The sequence below is a fragment of the Coturnix japonica genome, chromosome 12, assembly GCF_054131305.1.
Source record: "Coturnix japonica strain WE chromosome 12, WE-NBRP24, whole genome shotgun sequence".
NCBI lineage: Eukaryota > Metazoa > Chordata > Aves > Galliformes > Phasianidae > Coturnix > Coturnix japonica.
Window position 1 is genome coordinate 22,039,386 of NC_140674.1, and position 21,017 is coordinate 22,060,402.

At 42.7% G+C, this 21,017-nt stretch overlaps 1 protein-coding gene across 2 annotated transcripts in view; it reads left to right on the plus strand.

Moving 5' to 3' along the window:
• The window catches only part of GPR149 (G protein-coupled receptor 149), a 53,079-nt gene that overhangs the window by 11,151 nt on the left and 20,911 nt on the right, over window positions 1-21,017 (plus strand). For both annotated transcript variants that reach the window (XM_085513720.1, XM_032446454.2), the window contains one exon: window positions 6,839-6,917. The gene's annotated coding sequence lies outside the window, so the exon portion shown is untranslated. The remainder of the gene's footprint in view (window positions 1-6,838; window positions 6,918-21,017) is intronic.

A 21,017-nucleotide genomic window follows, 5' to 3' on the forward strand; every position in this document is an offset into this window, starting at 1 on the left:
TGAGGCTGCTGTGCTTAGTTCTTTGTGTAGGCACTTACAAAATGTGAGCCTGCTTTGTGAGAAGTGCTGTGGTTGTTTTCAGAGCGCCCTGTCCTCGTGCTGCAGAGCCTCAGCTCCCAGCCCTGCAGCAGTGCTCTTTCTGGGAAGTGCATTCCCAGGCACAGTCACACTGTGCTCCATATGCTGAGAGCAGTGAGGGTGGTTTACAGCGTGAGCAAAGTGTGGCAGGTCTGGGTGCAGATACAGTGCGGGACCCGAGGGGGGCTCTCAGCATTTCGCCTTCCCTTTCATGAGTCACATTTCTCTTGTATTTGAGATCTGCTGTGCTCTGTGGATCCCTCTCATATATCAGGGTCACTGCGGGAGCTTTCAGGACAGCCCCCCACTGGCAGAACGGTGATGGTGTCAGCAGTCCTCAGAGTAGAATCAAAAAGCACATGCAGTAATTTTGTCCCAGCCTTGCAAAGCTGTACCAATAGTAATAGTTTGTGGTTTGGTTCTCCCTCCCCCCCCAGAAAATAAAGCTTGTATAACCATAAAACCAGTGAACAAATGAATGGATTTCATGAAAAGAAATTCTGGCTACTGTTCATTGGTCATAATGGCCAATGCCAGCCAATAAACAGCGCTCTGCAAAGCCCAGGATTTCAAAACCTTGGGGAACTCTCTTGAGTCGTGCTTTTCTGAATGGTGTTACTGCATTACTGAGCAGGAGTATTTGGTTAAGGAGCACCCCAAAAGAAACAGCTGAGTTTAGAGTCCTGATTCCTCCTTTCCTTTTGATTAAATAGACAGTGTATGTGTGCTGGGCTCCTCTTCTGAGAAGTGTTTTCCTGGGATTTTGATATTCTGCTCTTGAAAGGAGTTGCATTGCAAGGAGCTGGAAACACTGGAGTTCAGGAGTGTCCTAGTGACCTGTTACTAAAAATAATAGAACAGTGGGGACAAACTGCAGCAGAAGTAAAAGCATCCCCTCCCCTGTTTGGTGTCTGGGTACATTTAGGGAGAGGCTGCAGTTCGCTGTCACAAAGCTTGTGAACAGGAAAGGAAAAGCTGTCCATTACGGTTATGGTGCTCGGTGCTTTTTATCCATCAGATAAAGGTTGTAAATTTCTTTGGGGGTTTTTAAAACATGTTTTTTATAAAGGCATTCTGTACTTTTTCTTTCCTCGGAGGACAGTAAATAACTGAAACATCTTCTAAATCGCTATTAGCATGGGAAGGAACATTTGATGTTTCTGGTTTACTTTTTGCTGCGTAGTGAGCTGAAGGGAAGAAGCTGGCAGTATGGGAGGAGTGGCTGTGCAGCCGTATCCTCACAGCGTGCAGATCTTAAGGCAGCTGCTGCCAGGGGAGCTGTGAATTTCCCACTGATGTCAATCCGTTACACACGCACATGGAGCTGACGCAGACGCCTCTGATTAAATGGGCAGGGTGGGCCCTTGCTCTTCTAGCAGGCACAGTCTTCTCTTTTAGCCCTTAAGATGAAGACAAGCGTTCATTCATTTTTACTGTAGATGTGTTATGTACAGTTCTGTCTGTTGTTCTGTTTGTAACTTGTTTAGTAAATTCCAGCTGTTGAGAGTAAATATGCCATTTTCTCTGATTTGGAAGAGGAGTTGGCTCTTGTCCTTTCACGCTGTTTCATCACTTGTACTAGGTTTTTGTTTCTTGTTTTCCCACTTGAATGTCTTGCTACCCTTAAATGTCCTCACAATATTGATATGGACCAGTATTTATCATCTGCCTGTGACTGCATTACAGCACATATGAAACAGCAGGCACACAGCACAGTGAGTCGCTGCTCTGATCAGAAAGCGAAGCTGAATGTTGGACAAGAAACTGCACTAATATTGCAGTAAAAGTTTCCTTTTCATTTATACTGGCAAACTTGTTTTAAGGTAATACAAGCTTGTTGTCAGTAAGCTCAGAAAGTATCTGTAATGATGATAGGAATTTGTTTAGGCTACACTCAAAATTCTACTTCTCCCCACGAATGGCACAGACAAGAGAAGTATGGCAGAATTGTACCCCTATAATCCTGGCTGGGAATGTTTGGAGTAAAGGGGTGATGCAGGATTTCTGACCTTTATACTCTGCTGTTACCTTAGTAAAACAACAACAGGTAATGACTCTTGTGGAAAGTTTCTGGTTTTAGGGTTTATTTGTTGTCATTGTAATTATTGAGTTGAGTCAACCTTTTTGATACATCTGCAGAGAGCTGAAAGGTTAAGTGTTTTGCACACTGTCTTGATGAAACCTTTTCATTGCATGCAAAATGCAGAATTTCCACGTGTCTTTGGACAGAATCTCCATGTATTTACATTGTTTGAAAATGCGTCCTTGAAGCTGCTTCATCCTTGCTACCCTGACATCCTATTCATGGGAAGTGCCTGTTAAATCCTCCCGTTACTTCAGGCTGTTTTTGTCTGTCTGTAAAGCATTTATTTCATACAAATGAAAATAGTAACCTTCCCTATTATTGTTATTCTCTTCTAGAAGGATAATTACTGATTCACATCTTTCCAAGAATGATGTTAAAAGAAAAGCCACTTCACCTGCTTAAAACTGTGTAGTAATCCCGTTCAAACGATTTGTAGATGTAAGACCATTAAGAGTGATATAAATACGCTGTTACCATGGGATTGACTGCATGTCATCCGCGGCTCGCCTCTCCCCATGAGATGACTTTCCTCTCATTTCCTGCCTCTTCTTTCCAGAACACAGGACAGCAGGGGCGGTAATGGTGATATCTGCAGCTGTTGTTGCCAGAGAGAGAGGGCTTCCCATGTGTGTGCATGTCCACGTGTGCTGTGCTGAGCCTTGGGGTTGTTTCAAAGCTATTGGTTTGGGTATTTATACCGGAGATTCAGATGTGCCTCTGATCTTTTGAGGGTTAATTTTGCATACACAAAAACAAAAGATGAGCTGGAATGAGATCTCCTGAGATGTAATTTCCCAAGCAGGATATTTTACAGCCCTATACATTCCAATCAAAAATGCAGAAGAGCTGCATTATTGACAGAGATGGCACAATCCCAGCCCTGATTATTTCTTGCCTCTCCTTTTGTTAGAGGTGCACCATCGACTTGTAATATCTTTGACCTGCTAAGAACCATTTTCAGTATGTTGAGGTGTCACCTTGCTTGTACCAGCTGATGTTTTTGGAGGCTTCATTCCAGTGTCCAAACCCCTCACCTCTCACCCAGCACTACAGACATAATCTTAACGAATGTACTTGCAGAAAGTGCTTTTGCACATTTGTCTGGGAGTTGTGTTTGCAGTAGTACCTATTGCATGTTCATTTCTTGTGTGCTCAGTTTTTGCACGCTTGTGATTTGATGAGTCTTCACTTATTGAAGAGAGCTCAGACCCTACCAGTATGATGTTCACACCAGCATCCATTGGTTTGTTATGTGTTGTAAGGCTGATATGCACATGGCTGATTCACAGGGATACTCTGTATTTACTGATTGCTAAGAATGAAGTCGTTTCCAGTGGTGGGCCTTGAAGCCCAGTCTGCTGCCTGACACCTTAATGTTCCTACAGGACAGTGCAGCTTGATTTTGACCTCTATGGCCTTGAATTACTATATAAGTAGAAATATTAAATAATGGACATGGAGTACCTGTTGCAGTGTATTATTTTGGTATCCCCAATGTATTTGATGACTCATAATGATTTCAGTGGAATTGAGAAAATAAGGTTTGCATGGGCAGTGAGCTGCAGCCTGCTCAGGCTCCAGTAGTGCACAGCTCAGCACTGAGATTAAAGGAGGTAAGAGAAGGATGCCAGTTACTTCAGGTTGGGAAAGGCTGTACATCACCCTCTGAGATGCTTTAATCATCATCTTTTCAAGTTTATCATGGATTTTTACATCAGAAAATCAACCATGATTCCTAGAGATGCAATTATTTTGAGTAACCAGTGGGCAGCGTGAACTCCAGTGATAGGACTTGAGCTACTGTCATCCATTAATTTTGCACTTCATTAGACTGTTCTGCCAAAAAAGGGACCAGTCCTGCCACATGTACTTCTGGGCGCTGTCTTAGTACTGTGCTGCACTGCAGATAGGCCGGAGCGCAGGTGCATTTTGCAGTGGCACAAACCTGAAATAACTCCGGCAGATTCTCCATAGCAGTTCTGGGTACGTGCCTGGTGTAGAAACTAGCCCTGTATTGCTGCTTTGTTCTGGGAAGGCTGCTCGGAGGCTGTTCTCAGAAGGCCGCAGAAGTTACTGAGCCCTCGCTGAAAATTTAATTTAGTCCTGAATTCTTTTGAGGTCTTCAGTCTGACTAAAGACCTCAGAATTAGTCCTGACTTGCAGACCATCAGCACAGTGCATGAGCTGAGCTTTCATTGTGTTCGTTGTGTTCTTTTATTAAAGAATGGGCTTTGTGAAGAACAAAGGCAGTAGCTGAAACAAAGCAGATACCTGTGTGTATTATGCAGTGTTCAATTCTTACTGTCTCCTGCTGCTGTCCGAGCTCAGGGCTAAGCTGGTTTCACTGAAATGTCACCATAGCTGATGGGCATTTTCCCCCTGTTGCTAGTGCTAGTGAACAGATCTCTTCAGCTCTCAGCACCGTCCTCTCGTCCTTGATTTTAATCTGCAGAGGAGAAGATCTGAGAATTAACAAAACGATTCACTTCTCTTGGCATTAATTTCTTTGACCCCAGCACCAGCTCTTCCTCATGGCTCATTCTCCATACATCCCTGTGCCTAGGAGGAACAGCCAGGCATGGCATGTGTAAGTGAACTTCCAGCATGCTGAGCACATTGCAATTCCCAGCTCTTGTCCATTCTCTTTCTCACATAACATGTTGCTGGAGAAACAGAAACATTTAATATAGCCAGGAAAGCTTCAGGATTGGATTTACTTTCTCGTCTATTTACCTGTGATTTATGTGCCCCAATAATGAAGTGATTTTGCTTTTTACTTCATCTGTTTTAATCTTGAAATTAAAACTTATGGCATCATTTTTCACATGGAAGCTGTCATTTCCAAGCAGCGTTCCATCTCAGCTATGCTGGATGAGATGGGCCAGTAGCACGCTTGTTTGAGTAGATGGGTAAATTACTTCAAAGTGGTGTCTGGTCTGAAATTGGTTTGTAAGAAGCCATTTAATGCTGGCTCAGAATCTGGGGCAGTGCTTTTCAGATTAAACTCCATCAAACTCACAGATAATTTCCAAGTTGCCTACCTTTAGAAACAATGAGCTTCTAAAGATGTTTTGTCTGGGGAAAGAAGAAATGCAAACCTGTCTGTGTAACAAGATCATTTGTACAGTTCATCTGTAAGAAGAACATGTTCCCGTTCCCATTTTTACAGCCTATCAGTGCATTCCTTGCTTTCCCCCCAGCTCTGTATGGATATATTCATCCCCAGTTGCTCTCCAAGGATTTAACATCTGTAGGCCTGTGCTTCTGATGTGACTTTCATCCCTCCCAATTCTTCTTACTCTGGTGGGTCTCAAAGAAGAGCAAGTGGTAAATCTGCACATAGGTTTGGAGTATATTAGCTATTCTTTTGCCAAGAGCTCTTGATAACGTTAGTAAAATCAGACAGGAGGATAAAAGAAACTTTTCAAGAACATTTTAAGAGAATGCACATAAAGCTCTCTGCGCAGTGGCTGCCATTGGGAGTGTCCAAAATGCTCTTCTTCTGAGAACTGTCCTTTAGATAAAAGTAATACTTAAAAAAGCGAGTTCTGACACTTCCCTCACCTTGCCTTTCATCCATGTCTTTTTTGCTTGTTGAGGGTTTTGTTTTGTTTTGATTTCTCCTATGAAAGAATGAAGACCCTGTTTTCGTGCTTAGCCTGTGTGTAGATGCATTCTCCAGCTGTTGGTTTCCAGGCTGGAGGAACACTCTGTCCTTCACTGTTCTGCTTGGCTCGAGGTGGCCACCAGGAGTGCCCTGTAAGAGGAGTGATCAGAAAACAGCAGTGGTCCACCATTCCTTAATAACTGGTCTGAAATTGCCTTATTTGTCTTCAGTGAGAATAACTCACTGTTATTCTTTGGTGTACTCTGTTGTTTTTATTTTATTAAGGATGAGACACAACAGCTTTTGAACTTTCAAGGAATTACTGAATGCTTTTGTGCCTCCAGTAGACTTTACAGATTCCTACTGGATTTCAGGGAAAATTTAGTAACTAGTGGTATGTCTGAACAACTGCTTTTCTTTCTTTGTTCTGTCTTTAAGCGCACAGTGTGAGACGAGCTAATCAGTGACGCACAGAGCGTATGGTCAGTTTGCGCCTGGCAGGCAACACAGCTGCTGTTGAAACACACTTTTTGATTCTTCTGTTCATCATTTGCTCACCACACTTGGTTCCTTGTTTTTGCTTTTATGAAATTGAGACCTTGCTTGGGTTTAGTTTTTGTTTAGTTATCCTGATTGAGATCACAAATTATCTATCGGATGAGTGAGTGTATGAGAAACTGCTGGTCAGTTACTTGCAAGGGTACATGCAATTATTAAGTTTGCCAGTTTTAATGTTCAGTGTGGAGACTGTAGTTAAGTGCTACCGAGGAAGGAAGTTCAAGTTCCGTGGCTCTAACCAAGCAGTATATGTGCTTCATGTACAAAGGATATCTGTGGAAGATAAAGAGCATTACAGGCATAAATAAAGATCTGCTATAAATGTGCAGCACACCAGTCTTTCAGAACAAGATGCTGCTAAACAGTGTGTCTGATACAGACCACTGTTTTAGGCATTCTCCTGATGGTAAATCATTTTACTGTAATGTCTGACTCTGGGTTACGTAATCGAGCCTTTTTCCTTTGCAGCCATGAATGTTGGAAATGACTTTTTTTTTTCCTTTTAATAGATAATTAGATTGGAGGGCAGCCAGCACAGCCCGTCATCTGGACATCATCAAACAATTGTAACCACAACTTCTTCCTTCGGTGAGTGAGCACCCAGATGACACGTGGCTGCAGACTGCAGGGGATGGCTGTGCAGGTCGACGTGCTTTCAGGGCTGTGCCTGTTCCAGGACTTTCATGGAGCCTCTGTATTCCTAACACTGATATGCAAAGGGAAGTTAAGATGTCCATTTCACTGAGTACTCCCTATGTCTTGCCACAACTATAAGTAAAAAGTGCAGATGTTCACAGGGGATTCCAAGTATCTCTTGGTGGTGGTCAACAGTTTTCTGCAGGTGACTGTGAAGCTTCAGAGTCTTGTGGCAAATGGTACTTGGTGTGCAAGGAGGAGCCCAGAGCCTGAGGTCTCAGGTAAGGTTGTAGACTAATATGTGGGACATCTTTTTGTTCTTTGGAGCCCAGGTCTCATCCTTGTTGCTGTATATTTAACATCTATAATCAGATATAAAGTAATTCTTAATACAGCAGCTCTTACCACTTCATTTTGAACTTGCTGTATATTTTGTATTCAGGTACAGGCAACACATTCCAGGAAAAATAATTGGATCCTTGAAAATGGGAGTACGTAAGAAGTACAGAGTAAATGCATTTACTTTTGGCAGACATTCTGGGCAGTGTAGTACTTGATCTAGGGGAGTAAGAAGGCTATTATCATCCATTATCTTTCTGTGCTTAAAGCCACATTTTCCTGAGTGCTTTTCCCCTGTGTGAGTGCTGATACTTTCAGCATAAGGAAGGATCTGAGGTTCCCTTACAGTGATTACACTGCATCACCTCATGTTCTCGAATGTAAGATGCACTACCAGTCGCTCATGGACAGTGACTTTCATCAGGCAGAGCTATTTGAAGATCAGAGGTTGCTAGAAATAAACAAAGAGTTTATAATGAACAGAAAAATGAATTCATTAAAAGAAAGTGCTACGTCTGAGAGTTCAGGAAGACCAGGGAGACGGGAGAATTGCAGGCGTCCAGTGGAGTCGGGTCTGGCAAAGGAAATTTAAAAAGTGCTGCAAAACTCCTTAGTCACGTAAATGAGTAATGTTACAACATACAAATGTATGATTTGCATTTAACTTTCCACACTGGTGAATTTTTTGCTAAAGTCGATACAACAAATTAAAATACTGCAAATCAAATTGTGGTTCCTCCTAGTGAATTTTGGCAAGGTACTGTTGCTTGCCATGCCAAGCAGTGAGGAGTCGTAGCTGCTCCAACAGAACCCTACGTCTGGTTTTAACATTTTTTGCTTTAATGTCACATTTTTATGTGGTTCAGAATGTCGGGAAAGCAGCATTACAAACAGTCTCAGCTTGGTTTAAAAAACATTGTTTGGTAACGTGCTCCTACTACAGCTTTATTAGTCTGTGCATATTTAAGTGGTATTAAACGTATGGTTACTTCGTGATTTGATGCTGGAATACTGATGTCAGTTTGAATTTGCTCGCACAACAAATGCAGGGTGCTGGTACTGGAAAGGAATTGATTATAATTTTTGTTTCATATGAAGACCTGCATGTGTGTCACAAAAGACTTCTGATCTCACCATTTCCATTGAATGAATTTGAATGAAGGGACATGAATATGGGACATGAACTTTACCAGGAACAAGAATATGGTGAATGGCATCCTGAGCAAATGTCCGAATTACTGCCTTTCAGAATGCTGGGTATTGGGTACATTCATAATGGACAGATTCCCTGCTGGTGATGGGCACTGTATGAGAAATAAGGAATAAATTGCCAATGGAAATTTGCTTTATATACCATGCTGATCTTGATACATATCCTTACCCGGGGCTCCTCACTGCGTACTTAGCTGGCATACCAAATGACATCCTAGAGCAGGCTGATCCTGGCTGTCAGTAACGCATTTCTTTTTCCTCCTCATCACACCTGTCATCTCCTCCATTTGCATGCTAGCCCACTGCCTGTGTTATTTAATCATGATTATTGAAATGACGAATGAGGTTCTGCAGAAGTGCTGTTTGTAAATATCACCTGAGAGCGTGGGGAACGTATATCTTTGCTCTGGCTTTGTGGAAGCAGTACCATCCATAGTGAATGCCAAGCACCACAAGTTTAGAATGGAAAACAAGGACTGAATCCGTGTTTTGCTGGAGATGAGCCGTTGTGTACTGTGACAGGCACTCAGACCACATTATCCTTGTAGATGTATGACTAACAGAGGAGCCTTGGGACTTGGCAGAGCTAATTATGCTGAGAACTCAGTGTCCACATGTGGATTTCTGCCAGGCGGAAAGGAACGGCCACGCACGCTCAGCAGATGGCCCTCAGAGAGCCCCGAGCTCAGCAGGGCTGGTGCTGCCTCACAGCTGTGCTGCGCGCTGGGCACCGTGTGCCGGGAGACTATGGGCAGCCTTGCTGTTATTCATGCCGTCCATTTTCATTTGGGAGTACTGAAAACTTTCCTGATGTGATTTCTTCACCAGCACAACTTGCAGTTGCCTGTGTGCTCTCATGATTTCAGCTAGGCTGCCTCTTCCCCACCTGTTGTGCTTCTTTGCTGGGCTGTTACAGACGTGATGCATCATGCAGGCCTAGCAATGGTAGTGCTGCAATTACTTCGTACACAAATGTGTTTTTAACATGCTGGGTGGCAAACAGCAAACTCTCCAAGAGCAGGTTGTTTCTGACAGAAGCCAGGTTAGTCCATAAAGCACTCATTGTTTAATCCAGATTCTTGCATCTTTCTCTTACTTAGCAGAGTAAGGATTGTTAGAATGTAGGCTAATTACTAATGAAAGGAATTTGTTCAATACAGCCGGTATAACTTGGAAGACTGTTCTTGTGATACTCTGCATTGGAGCAGAGGGCGACTTATTCACAGGTGCTGAGCTGCAGCAGAACGTGCTGCAAACCTACAGCTTTGTCTGGTTGAATTCCTGAATGCTTGTGCGATGTGCTAAGATGCCATGTTTAAACAAAAGCATTTGCACCCTTACATTTACTCACTGTTACCCATGGGGCCTGCAGGCAGAAGTGTGCAGACACAAGAACACATGGCTGGCAGTGCCCATGGCGCATGTTTGTGTGTGCATGTCTGCAGGGGGCTTTGCAGGGCATGTGGAGCCATTTCATGTTTGTACATGAAATATACAAACATTTCATGTTTGTACTGAAAATACTTACAGTATTTTCAGTGAGTGCAGTAACTGGCTTTGCACTCAATTAAGAAAGTTGTGGAAAGTCTTCTGTACTAGGAGGTAGCTGAAAAAGCCATTGGCTGCATTGGCAAGCACAGGTATATGGTGCTGACTTGGAGTGTCAGACTGGGATGGGCAGATGTTTTCTAGTGAAAAAGAGTGAGGTGATGGTTGATTTGGATGGACTGTTCTGAAAAGACTTGCTTTCATTGAGCAGGGCAATGTAACACCAAAGTGGCTGCCTGTGCTCCCAGGTGCCCACTGCAGAAGGGTGGAGGTGCTCAGTGAGCAGTACCGAGCTGCTGTCCAGAGATTTTTGTTTGAGGTGGGGGGAATGAAGGGAAGCTGGACAGAATGTCACAGAAATACAGACTTGAATGTTGTCTCCCTGAGTTATACTTGGTGCCATGACATACATAGCAGAGGATGGACTACCAGGGGCTCCAGGGCAAGTGATAACTTTAGCCCTAAAAGGCCTTAAGTGGCCTTGAGGCACTGATGTATGCTGCCTTAAAATCCTACCAGAACTGCTTCAGAAAGCAGCTAGGTTTGAGAACACAATGCACCGAATAAGCTTTATTTTTTCTAGGCTGTGAGCAAAAGGCACTAACAAATCTACCATATACGTAAATGTGAGGGAAAAAGTGCTATTTTTGCAAACACGAAGCTCTTCATACACAGTCTTAGTGCTGCTCCTTGTCTCCGTTTTGCTCATTCTTCATCTGTCCCATTGGCTTCATGCTCTCTGTGGCTGTTAGCTCCTGTTTACCTCTCCGGCTAATAACTGTAGGCTGAAGAAAGTTACTGTTTTCACACATGTAGCACTGAAGTTAAATATATGGAATCTTATGCTTATTTTTTTTTTAAGCAAGACTATAAGCGTACAAATCAGGCTGTTTTTTGAAGCTCAGTAAACATAAAGGAAGCAGCATTTTAATCAAAATGAAGTGCATCCTAGTCACATTTCAGCACATGTATATTTCATAAGTACATTTTCTGCAAAGCAAATACAGGGTGAGATTGCTGTTACATTTTCCTTGGCTTTTTCATCCCAAAGTAGACTGCCACTGCATAAACTAATGGTAATGTGATCCATATTTTCTAATTTATGTGGAAAGCAGACTAGTAATATAAAGCATTTTATGTCTTTGGTTTTCTTGTCCCTTGCCATTTTTCAACAACTAGACTGATTCTCTTGTGTTCAGTTTGGTTTTGTGCGTTTGACTTTGTACCTTTAGTTACTAAAAATGCTGATTCTGAGGATTCAGTGAGATGGCACAATGAGACAGACACGTGGAAGAATAAGACACAAGGCTTTGAACCCCCTGTCGTACTGGATAGTTGGGTAATGAAGGTGTGGGCTCTCTCCCTTGAGCTGCACAGGGGTTGTGTGCATTGAGCACAACATTGACCTGAAGCCTGACCAATGAGAATCTTCACAAGGGCAGAAAAAGGGGCAACTGTCAGAGATGTTATAAAATCTCTGGAAGGGCCCAGCCGTTAAATGAATCCAAATGAGAGGTTACGGCGAGTCCTGCCTCACAGTGTGATGGAGCACTGGAACAGGCTGCCAGGCGGTTGAGGAGTCTCCTCTGGAGATATTCAAGACCTGCCTGGACGCTGAGCTGTGCGACCTGGTGTAGGGAACCTGCTGTGGCAGGGGGGTTGGATTCAATGATCTCTGGAGGTCCCTTCCAACCCCTACAATTCTGTGGCTCTGTGAAAACCTCCCATTTCCTCATATGAAGGTTTGTTTGAGACAGACACAGCTTGGAGGATTTTACTTCCAGGCAGGCAAAGAGCAGCCACCTGAGCAGCATGAAGCACAGTGAGTGGCCTTGCAGCAAACCCCTCACATCTCTGCTGTTTGTCTGCTCATTGCAACAGAAACTCAGCTGTCGACATTTATTACTGCCTGAAATCTTCTTTAGAAATCTGCTATGAGTGTGTGATTATTTAGTGTTTAAAATGAGAAGTAAAATATTTTTCTTCCATGTATTTTTAACACATCGGGTAAGGGTCTGCTCAAACCTTTCAAGAAGCCCACATCAGACCTATGGGAGTAACAGTGTGTACTTCCTTGAGGGCTAGTGCTTGCTAGTTAATGGCCTCTGCTCTCCTCTTCTGGTGCTCTCCTCCCAGGGTTCATGTTGTCTTTGTTCTAGGAATGGATTTTTCTTTAGAGACTTCTCCTTTGTACAGACTTTATTTACCTGTGGGCAAGGTACTGATTTCTTACACAGAGACATCACGGCGTTGCTGCATGAAGAAGGAACTTTGAGACACAGGGAATAATGGACTGCTGAAGGGAACCTGCCCACAGAACAACATGTCAGGAATCTGAAGTATGAAATGCTCATCTTTGAAAGCAGGCACTCTCTGGGAGTTCTTTCATCTCACACAGCCTGTTCAGAGCCCTCAGTTTCAGTTCTTGCTCCAGCAGAGGATGGGTCATTACAGTTGTTTTCCTCTCACCCACACTCAGGTAGTTTTCCTTGGAAGTGTTCTTCTTCCCTCTGTTTCCCGCACTGCTGGTACTTCTCAGGTACTTCTCATGAGACAGGTACTTCTCATTTTTGGACACCTTGTGAATGAAAAACACTTTCCATTTGATAACAGTTGGGAAGCTCTAAATCACAGGCAGTACTTTTGTTGTTGCTTTGCATTCCATTGATTTTTTAATGATATCTTATTTACTGTGATTAGGGAGGATTTCCCCCTCATTAATTTGGCTTTCTCACCAAAAAGACTTCTGGCTGATGTAGAGGAGTGCATGTGGTGTGCATATAGTGCTGCCTGAGGCTGGGAGCTGCACAGGGCCAGTAGGAACATAAATAGAGGAACAGCACGTCGGTCCTGTGGCTCCCTGCATTACACCGCAGGACTCTGTGCTTGTTTCTGGGTTTTCATGGACAACTCCTGTGATGATTTTGTCTCATGTTCTGTATTTAAGCACTGTGATTATGTAAGACCATCTGCTGAAATGTTTCGAGTTTAACAGTGAGGTGTTTGTGTCCCTTTGCCTGTGTAGTGTCATAATAACACTGAATCAGGGAAGTGTCTGAGTGAACTTAAAATTTGCAGGTCTAAGTTTCTCCAATAAGCTTGGATTTTTCTGGGTGGTCCTCTTAAGTAAATGATGTTTTTATGAAGCCTCAGTAATTAGAATCTTTTTCTTCTTTATCTGTGTTAGAACCTTATGTCTGCTAATGTCAGACATGCGCCTTTTCTTACACTGCATGTGAGCAGGTGTAGGGATTAGGAAAAGTGATTTCTGTTTTGTGGAATGGTTTATTTCTAATATGTTTGCATGGTTTAATTTTACCACTAAAAGAGAACTGCATTCCTTGGTTTGTTTTTTTGAGAAGTCTTTGGGGGGGCGGGGGGGGGTGACAACATGGTTCCTGGATCCAGACTTGCAAAATACAGCTATCCCAATTTCTTCTTGTAGAATTGTGTCTGATACATGATGTTGGGTTGTAGTTTTGTGACATTTTGTTGTAGGTGGGTCTGGCTGGAGAGTAATGTTACCAGCTGCTGGCAGAAGGTGGACTGCAGGCTGTCTTTGTGCAGATGAGCGTGTTCAAATTACAGTGAGGTTGTTCAGGGTCATGAAGTACAGGTTATGGTGAAGTGGAACATGGAAAGCAGGATGAGAGAAGAAAAATAATACAGAGAGGCAAAGGAAAAATATGACATAAGGAAAAGAAAAGGCAAGAAGGTAATTGGAAGCAAAGATTTCAAGAAAAGAAAAATAGGCAATTAGGTGTGTGGGAGAATGAAATGGAGGAGTGAGATCAAAAGTCATTCTGAAGTGAGCAATGGAAGATCTGTGAGACAACCTCTGTAACAAAGTGAAAGTAAAAGAGTAGAATGATGGTCTGTTGGTAGATAGAGTTGAGAACAGGATTTTTTTTCTTCTTTTTGTTTCCTTTTCTGTTTCATTCTAAAGCTTCCTCTTACTATAATGCAATGTCTTCTGTTCCTTTTCCTGTATCTCTCCTATGTTTTCTTTTCTAAGAACATCAGAGACGTGTTTGATCATGACATACAGCTGACTGCAGCTTTTTCACTGCACAGTTGAGCTGGAAAGCAGCTGATTTTAAACCTGCTTTATTCCAGTTTGAAGACTGCATGGATTCACATAACAAATAGAGCTAGTATTGTCTGTCAATTAAGTCATGAGTCAGTAGGATCCCCACTCTATCCTCTGGGATGAAATGTTGGTGCATATCTTACTCTTTATGCTGCCAACTTAGATCTAAAGCTGAAAATGTTTTCATTGGAAACCATTGTGTGAGGAACTGATACCACCCAGTTTGTTTCTGTGGTAGATGCTATCACTGCATTAGATGCTCTTATTAATCCCTCTGTCTGCCTATGTGAAGTTATAAATTATACTTCAGCAAAGACCTGCTCCAGTGCCTTCTGGAGCTGAAGGATCATGTGGATGTAAGCAAGGAGCTGTGTGACTGAGGGAAAGGCCTGGGGAAATTGTAGCTCTGCTCTCATTTTGAGACTTGAAAGAAAAAAAGGGCTCAAGAACACCGGATTTGTTCTCAGACCATCACACATACCCTGGGCAGCATTAGAAGTGCTGCCAACAGCTTGAAGACAGTGATCCCTCTGCTCAGCACTGATGAGGCCACACCAGTGCTGGTCCGTATGCAAGGGATGTGGGCACTCTGGGGAGAGCTCAGCAAGGGGCCACTGAGATGCTGCAGTGCCTGGAGCATTGCTGCGGTGAGGAGAGGCTGAGATCAGGGGCTGCGGGGCCTGGAGGAACCTTGGGGGCCCCAGCCATGCCCATCAGACCTGCAGGAGCTTCGAGGGCCAGGAGTCAGCTCTGCTCAGCACAGCCCTCCCCTCAGGCAGCACTGCTGGACTGGAGCTCTACAGGGAGAGGGGAGGGCTGGGAGCAGCTTGGAGGTTGGGGGACAGGGCTGGGCTGCAGGGTGCCCTGGCCCAGGACTCTGTGATTCTTGGGAACAAATGTGTCATCTGCTGAGGCTTTAAGGAACAGGTGTTTAATATTTTACTGATAATTCAAATCAAAAGTTAATTAAGAAGCAGATGATGAGCCTGACCTTGAATCAGTTCTCAATGATGGTGTATTTTCTTTCTGTCTCAATGTAAAAACTCTGTTGTACTTCCTGAAGAGGCATGCTTTGAGTGGGCAGTGAAAGTCCTTCTTTTCCCTTATTAGGTCTGGATGAGTCTTTGCACATTAGACAGCTGAATTGCAGAAATTTTTCAGTATTCCTTCAGTTTTGTTTTAGTGACCCAAAATTATCAATAAAATACATATGAGGAAAGCAAGCTGCCATGAATATATGAGGAGATTTTAAGTGCTTTCTTGCATTGCATTAACCCTCAGGCTGTGATGTTTGTAATAAATCAACCAAACCTCAACATACAAGGCATAATTGACTGAAAATCAGTCTGAGTCAGTCTGCATGGCCCAAGGGGCTTCTGGATGGATATATCCCTTCTGAGCACTGTATATTCAGATGAGAGTTTCCCCAGGTTGCTACTACCTTCCTGTCAATATTATAAGTTTCTCTTGAGTATATTTTACTTATTAGGGAAACACTAATGTAATGCATTCTGGATAAATAATTGCATAAAAATGAGTATGATTTTGAACAGACAGACTTTTTTTCTTTCCCTTTTACTACAATTTATAAATATTTGCATGGTTTTACTTCACATTTGATAACTGTTTTTACCTGATAGGGTTTATATAAAGTCCCTTGAGAATATATCTGTATTCACTGAGTGTTGGAGTGTTACAGTAATGCTTTGCTGGTCTGTGATGTTACAGTATTTGTCATGTTGCAAATAGGCAGAGAAAAGATATGTTGTTTCCTTTGATCTCTCAAACTTGAGTACAGTTATAAAGTAGGCTGACTGCTGTGCAGCCCCAGACAAAGCAGCCACAAGAACTGAACTGCTCAGAACTTTAAAAATGATGTTAGGCCTTACGTGGTATCAAATAGGTGCCTTTTGGCATTGAAAAGAATCACCATTGTGCTGACAGACTGAAACAATGTGTATTTCCTTCTACACCAGATGCAGTGGTCCAATAGCTAAAAATGATAGACTTAAGGGGATACACAAATGCTGTCTGGAGCTTTAAGCTATCGTTAATATTTATTCTACCTTACGATACTCAGAAGAGTCAAGAAGCACACCCTGCAAGTGCACATAACCCACATGTTTTTCCAGTGAACTGAAATTTGTGAGTAGCTTTTAATAGCCAAACCCCCATCTAAGTGAGTCATTCATCAAGAAACAGGTGTGGCTGTATAAATACACTGAGAGGGCACCAGGAATAGAGTGAGGTGATTTATTTACTAATAACATAGAAGTGAATTGGTCTCAGTCCCTCTACAAACTTCCTTGCATTCTCATCATCTTCTCAGGTAGCAGTAGGTAGCTTTGATGGCACTGTTAATGGTTCGTGGTTCATATAGCTGTGGAAGCTGGCCCCAGCATCGCCCCTGGCCTGCCAACTTTTGGTGCTGCATGGAAGTTTTCAGAAGTGCTTTAAAACCAAAAATCCAATTGTGGATAAGGGAAGTTTGTTTAGAAAAATGCGAAGCTAAAAGCTGTCCTAAGCTGAAGCAAAGCTTTTCTTTTGCAAGTATGTACCGTCTAGTGAAACATAGTGGGAAGGTGCAACTGATTGCTTCTGGAGTCTGCAGTATCCCTTCCTTGCTTCCTTCAGATTCTATAGACATGTTGTCCTTTTGAAGAGCTCATGCTTCAACTTAATCTTTCCATTAAAAATATTAAAAATTCTTCTGTAAGAAGAATGGTCCATGTTCTTTGGATATCATTTATGATAATGTTTGTGGTTTCAAGATAAAGCAACACTGTCCTCTGTGCAAAAATTGCATCACTTCAAGAAACCCCAGTGCTAGAACAGTGGTGATTTTGTTGGTGTAAGTAAAAAGCAGCCATAACCAGAAAACGCAGTTTCTTAGCTCTCTAGAGGCAGAACTGTGTTCCAAGCATTCAGTCTTCATTCATTAGAACTGGGTTTGATCCTGACTCCTGAGGGTGAATTTCCTGGTCTGCTCATTCTGCCTTCCTTGAAGGTTAATGGGAGAGAAAACAGTGAGAAAGTAACTACGAGAAGAGAAATGGAAAGGGAAGACAACCCACTGCGAAGCTTTTGAGACTGTGAGCGGGCAGTGAAATGTGCAAACAGAATTACAAATGGCTCCTGTGGTCATTAATTTTATTACTATTGGAAAAAGTTCAACGTGTGCAGCTGATTTTCTTGCTGCTTCCGGGTGGGTTCATAGCTGGGTCACTCCTTGCTTTCTTCCATTTTTTTTTCATCCTGTCAGAAGGGGATAATTGTTTCTTTCCAGCTGTTTGGATTCTCCATTTAACTCAGTGCTGTTTTCCACTGTCTAGCTTCTGCTAAAAGAGAAACATTTCCTTTTCTCCAACATGAGGAATATGTTTAGCAGTGTCTGTTGTTACATATACTGGATTTGTGTAGTGATTAGGTAGGCTTGCACTAGTGCAGCTGTGATACGGGTGTTCTACTGCTAGGAGAGCTGTGCAGCAAAATTAAAAGCATTCATATCATGCTGTTCCATGAATTATATTTGTGGCCTGCTGTGCTCTCTATTAGAAAGCAAACAGTTACTGTGAGGAGGTGTACTGAAGAATAGCATCCCTGCTAGCTGTCTGTCTCCTCCTATCAGTTCATTGAGCCAGTAGCTGCTCAAAGAAAGTGACGTGGTGAAGTGTCTTGTCTCAGGAGAGCTGTTACACCACAGCTAGGAGAACGTCTTGCTCTCCACACTATCCAGAACTGAGCTTCTCTCCACTTTAATAGCTGCAGATTTTGCTACTATCTCTGTCTTGCTATCGACTAGAAGAATTGCACCTTCCTGAATGCAACTGTCCCCTTCTATTCCTTGTAAACACTGTAGATTGCCTCTTCCTTAATAGCTTTTCCTTTTCACTGTTGCCTTCTTGGAAACATTATTACCGTAGAACTGCTTGTTTCTCTTCTTCCCACCTTGCACGTTTCCTGAAGGACAGTACATGGTCATCTCTGGTGGTGTGTGTGCAGTGTAACCCAGTTGGGTTCGTTCTCATCTCAGCCATCCTGTCTGTTGCTGGCCATCCTGTTTTGACTGTGTTTTCATTTTTCACTACCATGCTGTTTATATGGAGAGATGTACACATGAACCTTATAACCCACCCAGTGGAAACACTGGGGCTTACTCACTTTTAGCTTCATTCATCTCTTATTACTAACACCACAGCCCACCAAAAACGTTCAGTTCACTGCAGTCTCAATCTACTATCTGTGTTTACAGCACAGAAGGGATTTATAGAAGTGGGCACTTATTGGAATTAGCACATCTGCTCAGAGAAGGTGCTGCTGCTCACAGGGACAACTTGTGATGTGTTACTGCATGGAGCAGAAATACACTAGCTTCAAAATGAGCGTCTGTGCAGCATGATTCCGTTTTGCTTGAGTTAGAGACATTGCAGTCCAGCCTACAATGAGTATGTAAGTTAAATCACATTTTTAGCTGTAACGGAATTATTTCTGATTTACACTGCTCTAATTGCTCAAATTCAGTAAGCACCCTTTTCCTACAGTGCAGCAATACAGCTGCAGAGGAAATGAATTAAGTAGAAGAGTGTCTGCCTTCTATTAGAAGCCACCATTGATGGAGTTCATCTGGAGCAAGTAAGCAGATGCAATAAGAAGCTGCAGTCTAAACACCTTGTGTCCAAAAATGATGACTGAATCCAGTAGACCAAAAAACAATCATTTAGTTTGACATTTTTTGAAAGCCTGTTAAAAAAGAAATCTAAAAACAAGTGCTTTTGAGGAATAAATTACAAAGATATCTGTGGGGTTATATATGTTTATGCCAGCTTTTGAGACAGTTTGATAGTGACAGGATGAGGGGAACGGCTTTACTCTACAAGAGAAGAAGTTAGGTTAGGTGATGGGAAGAAACATTTTACTCAGAGGGTGGAGAGGAGCTGGCACAGCTGCCCAGAGAGCTGTGGGTGCCCCATCCCTGGAGGCACTCAGGACCAGGTTGGACGGGGCTCTGGGCATTGATCTGATGTTGGCAGGGCTTGGAACTAGAGGATCTTTGAGGCCCCCTCCAGCCAGAGCCATCCTGTGATATGATTTGATTCTGTGAATTGCTGCTTGCAGGGTGTCTCCTAGGAGTCCTTTCATAGACTGTCAAACACTGCTGACTCTTAGAAGAGATGCTGTTGTTCAGTGCTGTTTGAAGTGAGGCCAAGAGAGGAGGTTTTCACGCTTTACGTATTTTCTCTTTGTGATTGTTCTTCAGCACAGAAAATACATACCAGGAAAAAGAATGTGTATTGCACAGGACAGTGTTGTATTGGGAACCTCCTGTCATTCAGGAGTTTAAATTCAGAGAGTAAGGGGAATAGGTGGTAAGGGTCTACAAATTCATTCTTTCTTTGACACACTCTCAACCAAGGACCCAGTGGCAGATAAATGTGTCTTTCTTTCTCTTGGTTTCTGCAAAGTCATTATCCATTGTGGTTTTGACACTGCTGTACTCCTCCACTCTAGCACTGTTTGTTTAGAAAACGTGGGAGCTGAGGGGGACTGTGATGACATTGCCGACCTCTCTGCTTGCCTACCTGTCTTGCCTCCTTCAGTCTAATTGATTCTGAAAAAATTCAGTGAAATTTGAGAGTGAAATCAAAATTAGAAAGATAGTGTGCCTTTAAGTTCTGAAACGGTGCAATATGAACATGTCCTTTAGAGGTGAACAGTGAATCAAGCACAGATTCTTTTGCTCCAGCCGTAAGAGAGGTTTCAGATTCAGACTGTACTGGACACACATGTCAGATAGCACAAGGCACAGCTGATAAAGCACAGTCAGTGAAGAAGTGTGCAAAGAAGATCATAATAGGGGGATTTTCAGAAAATTTTTGGTTGGTGTCTACAGTCAGAGCTTTTATACATCCAGTGCAGGTTTAATGGCTTGAGATACGTAGAGGAGCAGAAATTTCCATAGTAGGTAAAATATATTTCCCAGGCATTAACAACATTGTTCTGAACACCTCATGGTTATGTGACTAGAGCAAATGAAGACAACATAGGCAGTGGAAACACAGAATTTAAGAATGAAAGTAATTGATTGTGTGTCAGAAAGCACTAAGATATGCTAGAGTGATTTAAGCTGGTTTTCCACAGTTTAGCATCTGGGTTAATTGATAGATGGGAAGGCATAGATCCCAGCTGATGCTTTCTTTTATTGGGTTGGCTCTGTGTTCCCTTACTAATGAGTGGAACTGAATGGGATTGGGTCCTAACAGATTTCTAACCAGGTGGATTTGCAGTTTTACACACATTACAGTGTAGCTGGACCAGCCTTACCATGTAATCCTTATTCAGAAAATGTTCCTGCATCTCTGTCATGTATTTGAATGCAGAGTAGTGCTCAAAAGAAAAGAGAGGTGGAGCTCTCCAAGAAGACTGCATTGAACTTACCTGCTCACTTACTGTCCAAGTGCTGTAAGTTTTGTCAGCTTATGAGCTCTACTATTTTCTAAGAGAAAATGTTTGTAACGTACCAAAATGCACGTGGCTGTAGTTCTGCCTGTGTGTGGTTAGGGCAGGCAGTGAACATTTCAATCTTAATTGCACAGGGAATGTAAGTTTTATAAACCCTAGACTGACTTGAGATACCACATAGACCACAGAGATAGGCAGCACCTTGCTGAGGTGCATAGCTGTTGCCTGTCATTAATAAAGGGCTGTCACTAAGTAACTACAGTTAGCATCCATATGGTGTGCACACACATACACACACGCTTGCAGTGGGAGTAGGAATACAAAAAGGCAAGGCAGGCACACCCTTCTGTTTCATCTTCATAAAAGGCTCCCGCGGCTCTTACCATGCTAAGCCCAGAGCACAG